The 16,219-nt window shown below is 39.4% G+C and overlaps 1 protein-coding gene and 1 non-coding gene across 6 annotated transcripts in view; one reads left to right on the plus strand and one right to left on the minus strand.

The window, feature by feature from the left end:
* The window catches only part of Pkc53E (Protein C kinase 53E), a 524,230-nt gene that overhangs the window by 50,111 nt on the left and 457,900 nt on the right, over positions 1 to 16,219 (plus strand). The gene's annotated exons all lie outside the window — the stretch shown is intronic.
* On the minus strand, positions 1,282 to 1,353 carry TRNAT-GGU (transfer RNA threonine (anticodon GGU)). The gene has a single exon. It is a non-coding gene; the product is annotated as a tRNA-Thr (tRNA).

A 16,219-nucleotide genomic window follows, 5' to 3' on the forward strand; every position in this document is an offset into this window, starting at 1 on the left:
TAGTAGGCGGAACGCCAATCGGAAATGAATAGACACGATGCGTATAAGTGATATTATTATTATTATCGATGTTTTTTCTGGGAAAGAAGATTTCGGTATTCGTTCTTTTAAAAGAAATATTATTTGTTATTGTGCTCATCATATGAACCACTAACTTTTTGTTAAGTTCAAAACGAACTGATCGTGCATGCATGTAAATACAGACACACATTTCTGTCATTAAAATATTCTATTCTCACCTGTAAAAAGATGCCGGGAAGCCTAGCATTGCGTACAGTCAGAAATGAACCACTGATTATCATTATTATTATTGCATCCAAAGTAAATGTATATAAACACAAGCTCTATCACTTCTGTCATTTCAGGAACTTATATTATTTTTCTAAATTTTCGGACCGCTCACCGACAGGCAAATTTAGTACAAGAATTTTCTCTTTTCCTTTTCATTTAATGTTTACAATAATTAATATAACCAAGGATGGACTTTAGTATAGTGTATTAAATAAATACAATGGGTGTCCAATGTCGCAACAGGAACTGAATACGCCACCAAACTGCTTTCCCGGAACGGACTTCCGGTGCTTTCCGGCTCATTCTTACATCCAGGGCCTAAAGTAACACTACCGACTTGTAATAATGGGTTCCCGGGTTCGATACTTGGTGGAGACATATTGCACAGTGGTTGCCTCTCGTATCGCCACCAAAGTCCAAGGTTCGAATCCCGGCCTGGGAGTTCTTTTTGAGTGTTCCTTTATCTGTTTCATCGGATCACTCATCTTCGTCGTCGCGATCAGTTATAGTCACTGAAAAGCCACGCCAAGTAACAAAACAGACAACACAATGGAAACTGGGGCGCATACTTGTCACCAGGGAACGGATTTATATGTAAATACATATTTATGTATGAAGCTGAAATCAATTAGATCTATTTTGTATTATCATTGCGCATCATGGCACGTAGACTCGAAAAAATCAGTTTTTATTTTCCATATCTTTTACATATATTAGGTTTTGGCTCAAGTTTTTCATATTTTTGTTATTTTTCCATATTTCAGAACATTTTTAAACATCCATATTCGCTCAAAAACTACATGTCCCCGTGTGACCGAAAGAGTTGGGTGAAATACTCTCCCATTAATTCTTGCGATATTGAACGCAGTTTGACACAACAGAAGGAAATTCACATTCGAACACTTACAAGAAAATTTTGTTATTCATTGTTTTGGAAACATAAAATAAAAACCCATTTTTTGTTGCGTAGAAATTTTCAGCGGAAAATGCAGGCTCGACCAGGACTCGAACCCGGGTCTCTGGCATACCGTGCCATTGCTCTATCCACTGAGCTACCGAGCCGACCTGGCCTTATCCGATTCCGTTGCACTAGCACTGGCAGAGACGATTCCACGCAGCTAAAACAGCGACAGCGAAAAATCGGGCGAGGCGAGGCCGGCTCAGTGGTTAGAGCAATGGCACGGCATACCAGAGACTCGGGTTAGGGTCCTGGTCGAGCCTGCATTTTTCGCTGAAAATTTCTACGTAGTAAAACTGTTTGTTTTACAATTAATGTCAATGTAAGCCTACTGTATTTTATGTACTCGTGAAGTGTCTTGATTTATTAAAAAGTTAAATTTTTACAATTATAAGTCCATATTTAATTCCATATTTTGGTGAAAATAACTAAATATGTATTTACTAGCACATTTTTACTACAATTGTATCCGTTCCCGGCTCATTACGTAGCCGCTATGTTAAAGACTCATAAAAATCATCCAGAATAGAAGCAGTGTGGGATTACCAGGCTGGAAAAAATTCTGAAGGAAGATATTGCTTCCTAAAATTCAAGAAGTTTCTGTAAAGAGGAGACCATTAAAATATTAGTAATTAATTAAAAAAAAGAATTTTCTTGTGGCAACATGGTTTACTATATGTATTCTAGTGAATATCAATTTTCGGGGGGGGGGGGCTGTTCGCTCCGTATCCTCCCTTGTTACGCCCATGGCGCAGGGCGCTCCTATCAAAGCCATTAAGTAAAATTTCGACTTCGTAACATCTGGAGTTTTCAAGTCCACTTTATGCACAGATAAGCTAATCGGGAGGCCCTTGCGATATGTATACTGTGTCCCGGGAATCCCTGGAGCGAACGAAAGCAAATCTCTGCACAAGTAGTGACCCGAGAGGGCTTGACCAAGGATTGCGTGAGAGGGAACGGGATTGCGTGGAGGGGAGAAAGAGACTGCAGCTATCGGTCTTTGCAGCAGCTTGTACACTGCATCTCTCCTCTCGCCTCTTTCATTATGCTCTTCTTTGCTCCAGAAACACGGCAGTGTTAACAGATCTGATCCGGTGCTTTGGTGCGCTCTGACGTCACGCTTTGGTGTCGAGCAACCAATTCGCGGGAGAAGTCCAGACATTGAGGTTTCCTGTCACTCGTCCTGTATTGGAAAGCCTCTCTTCCTCTCTTCACCCATTCCCTCCACACAGCGATCGTAATTGGCTTCTCCAACACCCAATCACAGCGGAGAAAACTTGGCTCAATTGATAGCGTCAAACACACACACTTCTGTACAGGATTCAATGCTCGGAGATGGAGGGAAAAGAATCGATATCCAGTAGCCAGGCGGATTCACACTCGCTCGTACTTCTCAGTCAGTTCTGAAAATTTCGTGCACGTACCAAATCGAGTTTATTTCAACAAGAATGAAGCTAAAGCATCCTTTGCACCATTCAATGTGCTTTCCAGCCACCACCCGTTGCAAGTAAAGTACGCATGAAGTGCGTCTGGAAAAATCCTCATTTATTAAGTTTTTGAGCGAGAAAATGTTCTCTGAAGCAAGTGAACGAAAACTAGCCTCTGTGCAAGTAGTAACGCGAGACGGCTCTACCAATGAACACGTGAGAGGGAACGGGATTGCGTGGAGGGGAGAGCGACTGCAGTCACCAACATTCGCAGCAGCGTGTACTGCTTCGCTCTGCCCACTCAATTCCCCCTCTTCTCTGCCGTTATCCGCGGCCTTGTTCTAGAGATAACCGGGACAGAATTTAGCTGGATGGTGGCTGGGTTAGAAAAATACAAGGCGCTCGGTCGCTATGGCGTCTGAAAACACACCCGGTGCCTGAATTTTCAAATTCAGTTCTAATATTAAAATATTTAAGAGTTCGTTTATGTAAATTTCCATTATCTTATATGAAATAAGGAGCGCAATATGTATTTTTGAATGTGTTTTCTGTAACACGTGTATCCTAGGTGTAGGGATGTGGCGACCCCCATCACCCACTGGCTTGTTCGCTGTTAGTCAACCAACAGAGTGAAAAGGTCAACATTTTGCTCTGTTGGGATCTACAGAGCTGTCCTGTCGTGGCTCTATGAGTGTCCCACAATTGGCAGAGGTGGGGTACGGTTGGTGGACTATGTGATCCTCTCAGCTAGATCCGAGGGATCCTCTGACCAATGACAGGTGCGATCCTTAATTGATATTGGGGGTGTGGCGTAGAGCTGACAACTCTGCACTGTAAAAAGACATGTCAAGAATCAGCAATATGAGGCCATGGATGTTCCCAAGGTAAAATATTCCGCAGGTAAAATAGTCTCCCATGCGGATCTCCGGGCGGGGACGACTATGGGAGATCCCTGGAATAAGAATAAGATCTACATTAGGAATAAAGATATTAAATTAGGCACTTGGAATGTTCTGGGTCTTTACCGGTCTGGAGCATTTCAGTGTATTCATGTCCAGATATTATTAGAATAATTAAATCAAGAAGACTTAGGTGGGCAGGCCATGTGGCACGAATGGGAGAGGAAAGAGTTTACAGGATTCTTGTTGGGAAACCTGATGGTAAGAGACCAGTAGTCTGTGTCTAAGTCTCTCTCTCTTTTTTTTGTTTATCTTTTGTCTTAGTCTCTCTATTTTGTATTTGTTTATCTTGTCCCACTTTGCTTATTCTCTCACTCTTTGTTAGTCTCTCTCTCTCTCTCTCTCTCTCTCTCTCTAATTGTTTATAGTCTGTCTCTCTTTGTCTGTTTCTCTATCTTTTACTCTGTTTTCTCTTACCTCGGATTCTCCATCCCTGTTTCTCTCCTAGTTCTGTTTTCTCTCTTTTTAGTCTGTTTATCTTTGTGTGTCTTACACTGCTTATTAAAATTATTGTTTTAGTCAATTTTGGATACGAGCAATGCTTGCTATTCCCTGTCTTCTACTTGGTCTAAATTTCTGTTTCTCCCGCTCTCACTGTTTCTCCCTTTCACCCATCTTTCTGTCCTGTTTCCCGTTTTGTTTTCCCCTCTCATTACTCTTTCCAGTCCCAATGTTCGGGCCACCAGGATGTACATTATTTGCAGCAAGTGCTGCTGAGACAGAAGGAAGTGGAGAATAGTTGAGTTGCGTTGATATTCAGCCCATGGTGAATGATGGACCGCATGTAACGTGCCTCATAAATCCTCCTTGCCATTTGCAAGCGCGGTGCATTTGTGTGCTCAGCGCCCTCTGGCATTCCGAAACAGTGTGTCCAAACAGATGTTGCCAACTCTTCGCTCGGAAAGTTCCCAAGTTTAACCATAAATCCCCTTCACTTGATTTGTATTTTTAAAATCGTTGCAATAATGGATGCGATGGCACTTTACAAGTACAGAGAGAGAGAACGCTTTGTACGTGCTCGAACATTGACCGTAATCTATTACGCTTCGACATTGCACAAATGCTATTATTACGCAAATTCATTTAGTTTTGAACGTGGTAATGCGAGATAGAAGGGTGGGGTGGATTTTTGTATAGTGGTAGTATTCAATGTGATTATCAACATACACAAACTTAATTTCTCTCAAATTGGCCGACATAGATGGCGGGCGTGAGCTTACAAATTGTATTCTTTAGTACGTACGAGTGGTACGAATCTCGCGTTTGCGTATTTTTGCAGGAAATTTCCCCTAGACTAATTACGAAGCCATTTTACCTATCATGCGATCCTTTTGAGGGTCTATTAAGAGCTATATTTGTAAGAAATGGCAGAATAATATGGTAAACTGTACTTGAACATTGAATCAGAAATAAGGAAAACAGCCTACAATTTAAATCTTAAGGTCTTTTGTTGGCCAGGAAATATAATTTCTTTCATGTAGACTGTCTAATCATACTCTACTTCCTTGGTTGGAAAATTCTACTAGACGTTGGAGGGGGCTCTATTTATTTTAATAGGCTAATACAATGGGTTAAAGTGTGAGCGAATGGAACCCCCATTTTCCTGATTTTAGTCAACCAAAGTTGTTTTCTTGCCTAGAATATTGGATATTCCGTTGCCAAGAGGGGGGAACTCAATAATACAAGTTTTCACACATTCCATCAAGAAAAAATGCCATGAACATGTGGGGAACATAATACAATTCTTTTCCCACCTTGGACTAGGGAGTTAAAAGGCAGGGAGACTCTTGCGGTTTTATTTTTGTAATATTATTTTCTACCTTTTGGACCTATGAAAATGTCCCTGGATCCCCCTTCCCCCCGTCGGGGTTGATTTGCATTTATTTCACCCGTTATTTTGTGGGGAAGAAAATTCATATTGTTTTTGCCACCTGAAGAGTTGCTCGTTAAGTAGTCAGCTCCAAAGTGCCACTGACTTAGTTTTTCTTTGGTTGTTGCGTACCCCAGGACATTTCTCAATATTTAAAGCATTACAGTGTATGCAATATTTGTTTCTCATTGAGGGGTTTTCATTACACATACAATACAATGTATTACAATAATCATTAAGCAATACCGAACAATTAATGCTTAATATTACTTGCATGAGAACGTTGGTATTGCATTTCCCTTATTTGGATGCGTCGCGACCGTTTTTTAAAATTCCTCGCTAGTGTGTAGTTGCGATCTCTATGTTGGATCAAGATATCATTTGGGAGCAGAATTTCATATGTAGGGCAGGAGCTTATATTCTAGGCTAGCTATGCTATCTGCGAAGCCTGAAGTCTAGAGAATAACATTCAGGAGAAAAATCGATCAGAAATTGTAAATATTATTATTCATATCGGTGAGATGATGATGCTGATTCTGGAGTTGGCAACCTGATTTCCTATGAGTTGGCAACCTGATTTCCTATGAGTTGGCTACCTGATTTCCTATGAGTTGGCTACCTGATTTCCTATGAGTTGGCTACCTGATTTCCTATGAGTTGGCTACCTGATTTCCTATGAGTTGGCTACCTGATTTCCTATGAGTTGGCTACCTGATTTCCTATGAGTTGGCTACCTGATTTCCTATGAGTTGGCTACCTGATTTCCTATGAGTTGGCTACCTGATTTCCTATGAGTTGGCTACCTGATTTCCTATGAGTTGGCTACCTGATTTCCTATGAGTTGGCTACCTGATTTCCTATGAGTTGGCTACCTGATTTCCTATGAGTTGGCTACCTGATTTCCTATGAGTTGGCTACCTGATTTCCTATGAGTTGGCTACCTGATTTCCTATGAGTTGGCTACCTGATTTCCTATGAGTTGGCTACCTGATTTCCTATGAGTTGGCTACCTGATTTCCTATGAGTTGGCTACCTGATTTCCTATGAGTTGGTAAATTTATTTCTATTCATAGCCTAGGACCACGTGACATAGTGAGATAACCCGGATATTGGACATCAGTATACGCGACTGATGTAGGGGTATGTTCTACCTTCAATTCTTACATGTTTGTCGATGTTTTTTTTAATGTCCCATTATATGATCTGATAGGACAATCGGGACTTTACTGTTTAAAGTGGGATCGGAACTACTGTGCAATATGCATCCACCGGGTTTCTAACCCAGGACCTCTTGATTACAAGAGGACGTTATCACTACTTCGGGGAAGCCTAGACTTGTTTACGACTAACACAAGCTGACTGTGATTTGCTTATTGACGGTCCGGGATCATTAATTATGTAATAATAGATTTTGTTGACAACTTTTGTACTATAGGCTTGATTAACAAAAAAAAAAAAATGAGTAAAATTGGCATATCATATCAAGATCAATAAGAATATCAGCTCTTACCCAGTGGCGGCGATTGGGTTTCAAAACCGGGGGCAGGGTGCGAAAACTTGGGGGTCAAAGGCAGTATATTCTCCTTTGTAAATAAGGTTTAGCATAGTGTGGGGGCAAAAGTGGTAACTGCCCCCCTCCGTCTCCTAATCGCCGCCACTGCGTCTTAGCATTTTTCAAACCGTCACGGACCCCCTGCCATCACCAGGTTAAGTACCGCTGCTCTAGACAAATCACTGCTAATAGCACTGACATTTCCTTGCATCTGGCAACACTGTTTCGAATGGATGATGGCTAATCGGGATAACAAGCGCGACCAAACACCTGCACGCACGTTGCTACTCGTCTACCTTGTAAAAAGGCTTCATTTTACTGTCCTGTTATCGCGTACGTGCTTTGCTTTGCATAGATCTAGATGATATTTGCAGCGAAACCGTGGAATTAGTCGTTCTGAGCGCTTTAACCGACCATCGTAATTGTACTTTACAGACGTTTTACTTATCAGAGTTTCCCCAGTACACCGATACACCAAGATTTTACCTGGCGTTGAACATATGAACATGCAAGCTTTGTTCGACACGTTAATTTGAATATAATAGTAGTTATATCTGGAGGTTATTTAATTATACATGTACACTCAATGCATGTTAGAGTGAGATTGTTTCCGTAACAGCTCTGGCCGTTCTACGCTTGCACCTTGGGAGCGAGTCATAATTCCCGACGCCTCCAATCAAGAAGTGAACTGCTGACGTCATCTCTACTCTGCGCCTGTAGCTAACTCGATTGCTCGCGCTGTACACTGCTCGTAGTCTCGCTGGCTAGATTCGCGCAGTCAGCTGGAGATGTTCCGAATGCACTCAGACTCGACCATGAGACATCTAGAATAAGTTATTAATATTTATATTAATTGAAGGGTTTGGGTGTAAAACATGGTGACATTTTGATTATTTCAAAGTTTATTAAGAGAGAAAGTTATTAGAAGCTATACTGTAGATAAATTGTTTTCGTGTTGTGTTTGCAAATTTGAGAAGGCTTCACTGAGTCCAATGCAAATTGTATGACATGGCAATTCCACTCGAAAATTGAAGTCTGGCACATTTTACTTTGTAACTCAAAAATGATCATCAAAATATCACCATGTTTTACACCCGAGCCCTTCAATTTTTATACAAAACATTCTATTTTTAATATTATATTAACTAAATAAGTGATTTATATTTACGCGTATAATCCAATTACAAAGTTGTCTGCATATTTTATTTACCAGAAAGCGTAGGCTGTTATTCGCTCCTCGCTGTAATAATGTAGTCAACGTAAACAAATACTCGTGACTTCTGAGAAATCCTATTGGTTATTCGAATTGCAGCTGCGCATGAATCTTGCGCGTTGGAATATAGTGCATGTGATTAAGCGATTAAGCCATGTTACTCAACGTGGCTGCTATATTGAAATTATAGGACCTTATATTTGAGCTGTAGAGTAAAGACGCCTAATATGAGGATGGTCCCTAATATGAGATAGCGGCCGATCTCGCACATGTGACGCCACAGGCAATCAATGACACATCAGATACATAGCACTTGGCAACTCTGTTAGTCTCTGAGAAAATGTGCTGTGGTCGTTGAACAGTGTAGATGCAGGACGTGTTGGAAGCATTTTGTCAAGGCAGAATATTTTGCAGAGGTGGAAAACATTGCGGGTTTCGCAGGTAAGTTACTTGGGAGACATAAAATCATTGATGTACAGTTAAAGGTAATGAACGAAGCAGTGTGCTGTCAGTTTTTGAAGATTCGTGATTGCAAATTTAAATGAAAACATGGCGGTTGTTTATTCGTGTACCAATGCTCCAAATATGAGACAGTGAGTGGTTCCCAATGCGAGATATGTCTCATATTAAGGTAGCTTAGATTTATAATGTCTCAGCACATCGAGATTAAGTGAATGTTCTGATTTAGGCAAAAGTATTTTTATGATATGTAAAGGACCCGAGACCACCTGAACAACTAGTGTTACTCACCTTAAGAAGAAAACCAGTTCTTCCACCAGAAATTGAAGATGCATTGGAGTCATATTGCATAGAAATGGATAAAAGATACTTTGGACACTTCATGTGCATGCACGTGAAGTGACCAGGTGCCAAGACTAGTGTGCTTCAAGTGCGTTATGTATCGTATGAATTGAAGTAACTAGTGATTACTTCAGTGATGACTTACTTTCAAGTGAATGTAGTATCTCATATTAGGACCCCATTTTCTCAAACCTCATTTTTACATAGTTTTGTATATTGTATCACTATGTTTTTCAAGAACATTCTAGGGCAATTTTAGTTATTGAATTTCAACATCATGTCTGGCCATTGTATGCATTTGTCACATTCACATTGTTAGATCATTGTTGGCTGTAATTGTCACATAAAAAAATGTCTCTCATATTAGGCGTCTTTACTCTACAGCTACGACCAATATATATTCATGGGCAAAATAACACCAGAAGAAAGGAATTATTTGTCAGAAGTCACGTGGTTTTGTTGACATTAACTTCGTTCTTACGGTGGATGGAGAATAGTATGTTTTGTCGTCGGTCAACTGGCGCTCAGCGCGTGTTGCTGATTGTCAGTGCCCAATAAGATACGAAGATTGGACCTTATATATATATATATATATATATATATATATATATATATATATATATATGTAGAGAGAGAGAGAGAGAGAGAGAGAGTTTTCCTGTGTAGAATTACATTAAAGCTACAAACATATTTTCCATATTTAATTTTTGAATCTTAATTTTCATTCTGGCTGTCTTTGAAAGTCGTGATGTGCATTTCCCTATTATATTTTGTCACGAAATCAAGTTAAAAATGCGAAACAACTCTTAAAACAGTAATTTACAGTTTATACAGACAGAACAATTTCCACAATTTGAATTATCCTTTTAGTTATTCAAAATCCATAAAAATTAATAAATTCTGCAAAATATTTGAGACAGAAAATTGACTAATACGAGTACGGTAATAAACTTAATAAAATTCGAATTAATCTACCATATGTAACAAAACCCTTCTTCATTGGTGAGAAGCATGTGCTCTAACATACATAATGTAACTGTAATTAGAACTGAAAGCTGAGACATATGCATGTTAGGAATCGGTAAGCTTATGTCGAGGAATAAAGTATTTTGACTTTAATTTTGTCATTCAAAATGCATGATTTCCCTTCTGTCACTTTACTGCAGTTGAATAAAATTATCCAAAGTTTTCTTTATTATTTTTGGAGCCCTCTATCCAACATTAATCTTAAATGTCAATTTTTTGCATACAGTAACACACTGTCAACCATGACGTCACAGAATCTGTGTGTTTACTTGCATTTCCTGAAAACTTTATTTTGTGTAAGTATAGTTTAAATGGAATGTTTGATTTATTCACCATTTTGCCACTGATATGCCATTTTATATACAGCTTTTTATACCGAATTTTGCTCAAGATTTGTACCGAAATTTTAGTATTTTATTCACCATAAGTGTGTGTTCTATCACTAAGGATGATTTCACACCGAAGTAGAAAGCGACACTTAACCACAAACTGCATCCACCCGAATACCTACGTACTCCTCTAGTCGATATAAAAATAACGAACAAACCGAGGATACACGTTGCACACTATAGGAAAGCTGCCCGATACAAGTAAAATGCACCAGTCCGGTGGAAAGGATTGCATTTGTACCTTAATCTTTTTCAAGTAACATGTCACTGCGCTTGTTACTTCGGTGTGAAATCTCCATAAATATAGTTGATTTAAAACCAACATTGTATGAAATCTATATTCTTCAGCTACTAATTATTTTTCTCTCTCTCTCGTTTACAGGTAAGTTGCAGAAAACTCCCCAGTGTGGTGCCATTCAGTAAGACGGTGAGTTTTCAACCATATCTTAGTTGTAAAATTGTAAGTTGTTATTGCTAACCAGTACAGGCATCATCATGTTATTGGCAAAAGATGCACATTGTTTTGCATTCTCCCCTTGTGAGTGCTTGAGCGGCGATATTAAGTTTTTCTCAGTTGTCTGGTCAATCCCCATAGTCTTGCTGAAACCATCCAACTATGATCTGATCTTAAATGTTTGTACAGAGTTACCAATTTGAATGTTGAATTGGTGTTTTAAGTCCACTTTTATGCACAGTAAGGCTAATCGGGACTGGACCTACAGTTTAAAGTGGGATCCGAACCACTTGTGCCTCCACCGGGTATCTAACCCGGGACCCCTTGATTACAAGGCGGCGACGCTACCACTGCGACATCGGGGAGGCCGTTACCAATTTGAGATAGACCAGATAGTCATTTGTCGCAGCCGCCGTAGGCGAAAATGTTACTCTTTGCTTGGTTGCCACTTGCGTAACTCCCCCCTACCACTTGTTTCGTTATCAAACATATTACATCTCTGCTTTTGCTGTGAACGGTTTTCCCTTTCATGATACAAATGTGTTGAGTCGGCTCGATGGTCGAGTGCGTGTTCGAGTCCGGGCTGGTCATGGGTGTTCATCCTCATCGTCGCGATTAACCAAAAGTGGCAGAAACAGACATGCAAATGCAGACTATGAATTGAAGAACACTTCGCATTTTGGCAATGCAAATCGGGCTTAAATGGCAAGCAGCTGATTACATACCCACGCTTTCTTCTCTCGTTTAGGGTTGAAAATTCGACGACATTGCCAGAGCGCAGTACTGTTGCTCTCTGTCTTCGGTTTTCAGTAATTTTCATCGTCGTGTATGAATAAATTGGTAGATGCAGCACTTTCCGACCGCGTACGACCAGACTAGCTCCAGACGACGAGTCTACACGCGAAAGGGGAGGCGGGTAGAAACATGCAGATCAATATTTCGTTTGTCGTATGCGTTCGATTTTTGTTTAATTGCTGGCTTTGTTGCGTTTGCGGTGACATTCACAACTCTCGACGTATTTTTCTGGCAACGTTACTGTGTGTGAAACTTCAATGATGATTCATCAGCAGCAATTTTCACTGAACCTGTTTCACTTGCCCATTTCACCCCTATTTTGCCACTGGACTCGTCCAGTTAGCGCATGCGCACTTGCGTCCATGGTCTCGACTGTCGTAGGCTGACTAGCGCCGCCCTGTAGGTTACGGATATTAGGGAAACTAATGTTCGATCAGCTCTTTACAGGACATTGCACGTATAGTCCAGTAAAAGTAGGCAAAATGTCATAAAAGAATGGGAAAAATTCCAACAGGGATAAAAATTGATGGATATCACCAGTATGGTATTTCAAACAACATACTAAAATTCCCCGACAATCAGAGTTGTGCTCTGTCCGCCATATTGGAAAATGTCGAATGAACGGTGACGTTTGATCATAATTGCTTTATTAACTAAAAATGGTGAAGGTTGAGCCGAAAATGTGTTCAGACATAAATTAAAGAAAATAAAATTTCCAATAACTGTAAGAAGATAAATGTCTGTGATTTAACCAACCTATCTAATAATGTAAAAAATAAATTTAACTCTGTGGAAACTTTTCCCATTATTTTGTAATTAAATTAGCCTGGTGTTGATTGAAGTTTTACACTTTTATTTCGTGACTTGTAACGAATAATATATTACTGACCAAGCTTCTTCCAGTCTGCTTCCCCTCATCATATATCCTATCGCTCCCATGTACGACATAAGCATGTGGAATCCACCTAGACGAAGGACAACTGACGACATATCTCCGTTGTGTAGAGAAGCCGCAACAATTTCAGAGGCTTTCAGATAGAGGTTGGTCGAAAGTAACAATACATGTCTTTCATGCATTCTTCAACTGCGAACATAAGGGATGAGTATATGGCATCTGGACTTGTCGGCAGCAGCTTTATAAATGGTAATATACTTATTTCAGAAATGTGATATTCCTTGCTACCTTCAGTGGCAAGCTCCATATAACCACTCCAACTTGGACTTGGTGATAAGGTAAGGTGATTTACACACATCCATACAAAATCATGAAGTGGTGCAACATGCACTGATGGTGCTACCTGTTTGGTGTATTCTATTTCTTTAATCTTGATTTTCTGCAGGCCACGGACAGCAGGCACAACGTACGTGCGTAATGGAACATTACCAAATTTGGCAAGGTAACATTCTGGTGGTTGCTTCTTCAATCGAACATTTTCTTTTTTGGGATGAACAGATCTTGCAGGAGTAGTGCACATAATGCTTGATCCCCATATTGTGTAAAGTTCCTAGTCCATCCAAGGTCCGAACATTGACGTCTGCATTATCAAAAACAAACTGATTGAATGATTCCTTGTCAGCAACAATTTCCTCATCACTTAACATTGCAGAAGTAAGATACAATATGGCTTCATTGTAGGATGCACATAAACCCATGCTTGATAACCTATCAATAATATTTCTTGAACCAAAATGTCTACGTAGATGAACTGAAAGTCCAATCTGAATCATTGAATTGAATGACCGTGGTCTTCCTGCTGATATAATAGCATGCTCAATACACACACATTTTCTTTTGATGGAGTCTTAATTTCCTTTTATTCGTTTCATAATCACATCCTCTGTAAAGACCCTTAATGTCTCTGGAACCATATCATCAGCTGCCTTCAAGCATTCATGTGGATTTGGATACATATCTTTGGCATATGTTTCAGATCGTATATCTTCCCGAATTATTGCGACAGCACTTCTAACAATTCTAAGTCTTTCGTTCTTTGGATCTTCTTCTTTCTGTGTGTACAAACTTTTGGATAATATTTTATATCCTATATCACGGAAACATACTGTACCGGTTTGCCCTTTACGTGCTGTTATCATGTCTTCTCCATAGTGATCACATAGGCGTTTCCTAAGAGTTTTTTCTGAGACATCAGTATCTTGTGGAAGATATTCCTTCATCTTCGTCATAAGTTAATTCATCGATTACTGACACTCGTCGTTTTCATTATCAAGATAGCAGCATAACTGCAGAAATACTATTGAAATACACTCATCTTCAGGCCTACTACGTTTTCCCGATGTAGGTGAGGATGTGTAAAATTTAGTGAAACAAGGATGGTGGTACCTATCCTCATCTGCACCTAGATCAATAACTGTACGAATTCGATCAAGCACTGTCCTTCCCCAATCATCATTCCTCTTGATGGCAGCTTCAATGATTTGTCCTTGAATGTTAAGGATCGAACTTCAAATATTTTAATTCGTCTGTTCACATTTTTTTTCGTTTCTGCTTGAAAATCACAAACTTCACTGCAAAACAAGCAATCACATTTGAAGTCAAATATATGTACTGCTGATCTAAGGAGTATTGAATTTTGTGGTGAACGATTACTTGCAGCAATAATACTACTCTCACGAGTATAGTCTTTACGGCACTTAATATGTAACCTCACATTCGTCTCATTTTCCAATTTCTCAAATATTCCATCTTTTCGACGTAAACTGCTGCTCTTTATAGCATTTAAGTCTTTTATCACAACCACAGTGTCACCTTCACTCAACGTTTGTTCACAAATAATACAATATTGGGTTATATCCATTGTTGCCTTGCCGAAAAGGTTATTCAGTTTATTTTCCGATGATCACATACATTACATCCAAGTTCCACAACGGGCAGCATGTAAAGAAATTACATATAATATTAACAGTGAAATGGTTGGTTAAATCACAAAAATTTATCTTCTTACAGTTACTGGAAATTTTATTTTCTTTAATTTATGTCTGAACACATTTTCGGCTCAGCCTTCACAATTTTTAGTTAATAAAGCAATTATGATCAAACGTCACCGTTGATCCGCCATTTTCCAATATGGCGGACAGAGCACAACTCTGATTGTCGGGGACTTTCAGTATGTTGTTTGAAATACCATACTGGTGATATCTACCAATTTTTATCTCTGTTGGAATTTTTTCCATTCTTTTTTATAATTTGCCTGGACTAGTATGCGATAACTTACGTCCACTGTTCTATTAAACAATATAAAGATGGTAGAAATTTCATTACAAACTCGTAAGAAAAATACAGAGTTGGACTTCATAAAGTCACATTCGTGGCCCACTTATGAAATTGCATTTCTGGGAAAGCAGTGACGTCTCATGTTTCCTTCCAGAGATAAATGTCTTCGCATAAATTCAAGCAGCGAAAGATCGCGACCTCTCATGACTGTTCGTAAACGACGCCATCAGATATGGCGGTTTTGAAAGAATATCCTTCTCAACGCCGCGAGTTGAATATTAATCGACCTCCAGTGTCTGAAGCCTCAAAGAGGAGCCCACTTTCTTCGCCTGAAACTTGTCAAACTCGGGAAAGGGAGGGCTTTTATTACGAAATGTAATCTGTAAAACGAGATGTGTATTGAGATGGGTACGAGGCCTCGGGCATTCAATATGCGCGCGGCCTTAACCAAAAATTTTTCAGACGTCTGAAAAAAACAAACATTTTTGTCCATTAGTCTGAAGTACAAATGTCCTATATAAAACATTATTATAATTAATAAATTATTAATTTATTTCGTATTATTATCATAGAGCAATGTTGCCACTAGTGTGACGTTCAATTATGTTTAATTACAAACCTGGGTATGTTCAATGAAACTATTATCTTATGTAACAAAGTTGCAATGTTTAATTATGCCCAATGACATTCTTTCATAATTCCGGGGCTGCCCGATGGCGTGGTGTTCCAAGTCGAGGCCTTGTAATCGAAAGGTCTCGGGTTCCACACCCGGTGCAGGCACATTACACAGTGATTCGGATCCTACTTTAAACTGTAGGTCCAGTCCCGATTAGCCTATCTCTGCATCAAATGGACTTAAAACAACAAATCAATCATTCATAATTCCCTTTTGTATACTTTTCAATTAATTTTGACTATAGAATAGTATTTTCACTTCATGATTTCATTACATAATTAAACAAATAGTGTATGTGAATTATTTTTGTTGATTGAAAGATTTGAAAACTGTTCATGTTTACACTATGACTTGAGTAATTTGGATATTTTTAAGGTTGTCAAAACAATCCTCGAAGTGAGGGGAAATCAGATTAGTTGCTTAATTGGGAGCACCAGCGTCCTATAAACCCGTAATATACCGTACAGGAACAATTATTTTTATCTGTCACGGGGTTCCCTGAAGGCAGGGCCTCCGGCAAGTGCCGAGCTGCCCCTCCCTAGGAGCGGCTTTGTGAATTAGTATGGACATAAACCA

This window comes from Lepisma saccharinum, chromosome 14 (assembly GCF_977018435.1).
Source record: "Lepisma saccharinum chromosome 14, izLepSacc3.1, whole genome shotgun sequence".
NCBI lineage: Eukaryota > Metazoa > Arthropoda > Insecta > Zygentoma > Lepismatidae > Lepisma > Lepisma saccharinum.